Genomic DNA, 5,718 nt, shown 5'->3' with positions numbered 1-5,718 from the left:
GGTGGGGTGGGGGCGGGAGCCTCTCCCACCTCCGTGGCAGCACTAAGAATGTCCAACTAACTGTTTAGACCCGATCCTTAGGGGCCTAAGCCTTTAGTCGGACATCCTCCGAGGGCTCCCTGGCTGCCAGAAGGATGTCTGACTGCAAGCTTAGGCCTGATCCCCTGGGGAGTGGGCCTAAATCGACAGGTGGACATCCCCCAAGGGGTCCTGGACTGTGAATGGGCGCAGGCCGGGCTGAGGGGAACCCCCGAGTGCACTAATTTTTGTGCACCGGGCCTCTAGTTCTATAAAACTCAAGAGCCCAAGACCACCCATGTGGGGTGCACAATTCAATGGGTTTGGCTATTTGAAGTTGGGTAACCACCACAAACAACTTGGGAACATTTTCATCAACCCCCCGCCCTGCAAACCCAGTGCCCATCCATGCACACACACCCCCTCCCCACGGCCAGCAGCCACATGTTGTGTCTGGAGGGACTTGCGTGCTGCGGACACGGATGTGAACGGAATCCTAGTGCTGTCCTTGGTGACAGGTCAACCACATCACCGCGCGGCACACAGGCACAGCATGGCACAGGCACACCTTTCTTTATTACACTTTGCAGCTATTGCCTTTTTTATTGCCCATATGAAGGTTTGTGATGGCCCCGCATGGATCAAGTCTGTCAGCACCATTTCCCACCTGCATTTGCTCACTTTGTGTCTGTATCACATGTTGGTAACCTTGCGATATTGGTATTTCAAACCTTTTCATTATTAATCCTGGGGATCTATGACCCTTGATGTTACTATTATAATTGTTTTGGAACATCCAAATAGCGCTCATTAAGACAGTGAACAGCCCAAGCTGGTGTGGCTCAGTAGACAGAGCGTCATCCTGTGGACTGAAGGTTCATGGGTTCGATTCCCGGTCAGAACACATGCCCAGGTTTCAGGCTCCATCCCCAGTAGGAGACGTGCAGGAGGCAACTGATCCATGATTCTCATCACTTATGTTTCTATCTCTCCCTCTCCCTTCCTCTCTGAAACCAATAAAAATGTATTTTAAAAAATAGACAGTGAACATAACCCATACATGTTGGGTGTTCTGGCTGCTCCACCGACCGGCTCCCTACCTCTCCCTCCCTCTCCTCAGGCCTCCCTAGTCCCCGAGACACAGCGATCACCACGCTGCGCCCACGAGCAGCCCTACAGTGGCCTCTAGAGCCGGAGTGACAGGGAAGAGCCGCCCATCTCCAAAGTGAGGAACGGTGAACGCCGCAAGGGAAGCACGATGGCGCTGAGGTGGCTGTGAGCTGGGCTTCTGGCAGCGAACAGCCAGCTGTGCAGGCCGAGGGGACGGGCTCGCGGGCACGGAAGGGGAGAAGTGACGCGGCCGCCGCCGCTGCGGGACGGAGGACCGACCACGCCAGCCCCAGCTCTCCCCGCCCCAAGCCCAGCCCAGGGCCAGGCGCGCTCTCCTCACGGCTGTGGAGGCTGAGAGGGGAGGAGGCTGCAGGGAGAAGGTGCCGCCGGCAGGGCTGGGCCGAGGGTTAAGGAGAGAAGCCGCCTCCATACAGACAGCAGGCGGAGCGGCTGCGGCAGGTCGCCCAGGAGACCCGCCAGGAGTGCACGAAGCAGATTCCACTGCAGATGAAACAGCCTCACATGGAAGAGGCCACCTGTGACCTTCAGAGCTCGAGAGGTCAACGCCAGAATTCAAAGGCCAAAGGACCGGCTGACCCGGGGAGGGCTCACGCAGCTGTGACTTGGCGTTGAAGCCGCTGCCCACCTACCTACCATCTGCAGCCCAGGGCCCCCGGGCTCCCTCTCACCAGGCGGGGCACAGAGGACAGCTCTACAGTCTGCCCCCACCCGGTTAGAAACACTCAAAGCCCCCGCCCCCTGACGCGCACCTGGCCACCGGCTCGGAGGGAGTCCCGGGAGATGCCGCTGCCCTCCTGCCCGCGAACGTCCAACCTGCCGCCCACGTGTCAGGCGTGGTTCTACTCTCAGGACCCTTATTATCTAAGAAACACGGTTTGTAAGACTCCAGCCCGGCGGGTCTGGGCAAGGCCCAGGGAAAGCCTTCTGGAAGGACTCACCATTCCAGTAAGAACATGTGCAAGGGAGCGGGCAGGTCCCAGCGCGAGGGGATCGGAAAGAGGCTGCTACAGGCCCCCAGGATGACTGCGAGGGGTCGTCAGTGAGAAGTGACGGCAGTGGTGGGGGGCAGTGAGGGAGACCCAGAGTCAGAAGCGGAGCCAGAGCCCGGACTGACTGCTGCCTCGCCCCAGGGAACGGAGGAGACGCTGCTCACGGAGGAGCCCAGTGGTTTCCAGCGGAGACGGGGAAGACTCAGGACGACCGTGAAGGCCTCAGGGTGCTCCTTCTGCTGTTAATCAAACCGTGTGAGGGTCTCAGGATTGATTCAAACTTTGAAAAACAGGTCAACTGACGAGGCAAACTTCACTGTCATCTTAAGAAATTGCCACGGAGTCAGCTGCCAGCCCCCCGAGGTGAGACCCTCCCCCCGAGGTGAGACCCTCTCCCCGCAAGACCACTACTCCCTGAAGCCCCCGACGAGGGTTAGCGTTTTTGGAGAGAAAGCAATGTCGTTAGGGCATGCACGTTCCTTTAGACCAGTGGTTCTCAACCTGTGGGTCACGACCCCTTTGGCGGTCGAACGACCCTTTCACAGGGGTCGCCTAAGCCTATCCTGCAGATCAAATATTTACATGACGATTCATAACAGTAGCAACATGACAGTGATGAAGTAGCAACGAGAATAATTTTATGGTTGGGGGTCACAACATGGGGAACTGTATTTAAAGGGCCAGAAGGTTGAGAACCGCTGCCTTAGACATCATGCTACTCGCACTCAGGAGCTAGGGCACAGGGCAAATGCCCTTCACATCCAGGCTCCCTCTGCCGCGCTGGCTGCTGTGCTGTGGTGTCTGCAACCAAACCCACAGGATCTCCGAGGCCCCAGTTCCCCTTTCATTACCAAGTCACATCCGTTCTATGGACACACCGCCCTTTATCCCAGTTAGTTTATCATGAGAAGAATAAAGACTATAGAAGACTCTCATCCTCTACCAACGCCCCCGCCGCGTCTCCATCACCCCTTCCGCCTGGGCCAGTGGTCGGCAAACTCATTAGTCAACAGAGCCAAATATCAACAGTAAAACGACTGAAATTTCTTCTGAGAGCCACATTTTTTAAACTTAAACTATATAGGTAGGTACATTGTTATTCACTTAATTAGGGCACTCCTAAGGCTCAGGAAGCGCCACACTCAAGGGGCCAAAGAGCCGCATGTGGCTCGTGAGCTGCAGTTTGCCGACCACGGGCCTAGGAGCACGCATGCGCTCTAGGGTGAGCCCTCTACTCAAACCCGAGTCCCCACCCTCTCACCCAAGTGAGCCATCAACCCGGCAAGTGTTTCCCTCTTGCACCAGAAATTCCCTCTGCGCGTTTCCAATCACAGAGACGGTCAGTTCACCCACCTCCTAGATGTGAGAACAAAACTCCCTCGCCTGCTTCTCCCTTCAGCAACCGTCCTCTTCGTCCCCACATACAGACCTCAGATGCCCAGACCCGCCTCTTCTCTTCATCTTGGCTCCCCTGGCCTCTCCGTAATGGGGCTCTGGGGCCAGCACGCCAGGGAAACCCTCCTCACGGTCGCCCAGACTCCTCCCGCTCAACCCGCTGTCCCGTCACCCTTTGGCCCAACAGCTGAGTTCCCTCCGACCTGGGGGCTCTCTGCTTGGCCCCTGCCCCCTGCCCCCTGCCGGGCCCGTGTCCTTCAGGTTCGGCGCGGGTGTGGGAGCACCACCTCCACCCCAGCTCTGCCTCGGAGCGGTGACGTGGACAGGCCCCTCGCTCTGCAGCCTCGGTTTCTCCGTCTATAGAGTGGGAGTGCGGGGCTACCGCACACGGTCAGGCTTTCATGACTGAGGGACACAGCTCCTTGCGCGGCGCGGCAGGTACGGACCGTTAGTGCTCAGTGGCTCCAACTGCGCACAGCGCTGGACCCCCTCCCCTGCCCGCTACCTGCCCCGCAGGCGGCCGTGCAGCCAGGGCTGTTCCCTCACCATGTGCCCGAGCACCCGTCACACCACCCGGCACTGGAACCTGCTACCCTCAGGCACCCACTGCTCCCCCATTCCTGCCCCTCCCGGAGTGGCACCGACATCCCACCAGCTCCTCAGCCAGGAACTCTGGTGACTCATCTCTCGCCCCTGGATTTAAGTTATGAGCAATTCTACGGCCCCATCTTCAAAATAAATTCAGACCCAACACCCCCCGCCTCACTGCACCCCCCGAGTCTCCACCTCGTCGGCGGCAGCGTTCACACTGGTCTCCTCCACGCGCTATCCACCTTGCCGGCCTGTTTTCCATGGAACAGCCACGGGAACCCTTAAATGCCGAAGGGACGACCCTGTTCAAACCCCGGCTTCCCCTCACACCCGCAGCCAGGTCCTCGCCCCTTTTCTAAACTCGGCGCCCGGCGCCCGTCCTCCGTCCCCAGGCTCACTGCCGCTGTGGCCCCTCAGACAAGCTGAGCGCCTCCTCCATCAGGCCCTCTGCTGCTGCTCTACCCGAAACCCTCCCCGTGTTCAGCTTGTCCCTCTATCGCGTCTCCACAGCCCTCCTCACCCACCGTGTAAACAGCGTCCCACCAACGGCTCCCTGCTGCCCTCTCTTCACAGCGTCATCTCCGGGAGAAGGGACTGACTCGTCACCCACGTCCCTCCAGGACCACGGTTCCAGGAGATGGGCCGTGGCCGGCCCACGACAGGTGTTAACAGGTACACGCTGAGTGTGCCATGGACGGTGGTGGTGGAGGCAACGACCCAGCTCGAGGGGAAGGCCAGGCCTCGCCCAGGGCAGCAAGGCCCCCCCACAGCCCCACAAGGCCTGGGCCTGGAAAGGCTGCGTGTTCCTCACAACCCCGTGGCTGGCCCGGCGGCAGCGCCCCCTGTTCTGAGTTGATCCAACAGAATGACACTGTGGCATTTCGCACGAACCTAACACGGAATTCCCGCTCTCCCCCGAGGCCCGGAGATCCCAGGTCAGGCTGCGGGTTCATCGTGCCCTTCACTCCGCACGTCAGAAGTCGGAAACAGTACAACCCATGGTTCGCCTTCTTTGCCTGGATTTACCAATTAATACGTTTAAGGCATATTTGACTCCCAGGCATTTCTATAGAAGGCACAGACAGAAGAATGAGGAGCTAAGTTTTAAAGAATTAAAGCGCATTTTAGATTATATGAGATTATTGTTTGGATTGTCCTTAGAATGTTAAATTTTTAAGAGAAATTTGAGTTTTCGATAATTATAATGCAGTATACTGAGATCTATTTTTAGCATAAGGTACACTATTGATTAAAATCTAATGCATGAGAAGCAGAATGTTAAATAAAGAGAAATCCAAGACTATTATCACTTTAAAATGACTCGGGTTTTGTACGAAATAATGTGCGACAGGTTTTGTCCGCTCATTCCCCTGTGCTCCCTGCGCTGCTTTCTGGAATCCCACTGCAGTAATCGCTACTTACGATGATCAGCAAAGCATCACCGCTCTGACTTCAATGGAGGAGCTGCGCCACCAGAACGAAGAAGCTTGACGTACACAGTGAACCCACCCCGGATGGCTGTTTGCACTGTCGGCGGGCAAAACAAATCTTACCTGAAGTTCTTCACGGCAACAGCCGTCTAACAAAGCTGCCA

Source organism: Myotis davidii, unplaced genomic scaffold (assembly GCF_000327345.1).
Source record: "Myotis davidii unplaced genomic scaffold, ASM32734v1 scaffold170, whole genome shotgun sequence".
NCBI lineage: Eukaryota > Metazoa > Chordata > Mammalia > Chiroptera > Vespertilionidae > Myotis > Myotis davidii.
Note: the sequence above shows the minus strand (reverse complement) of the source record.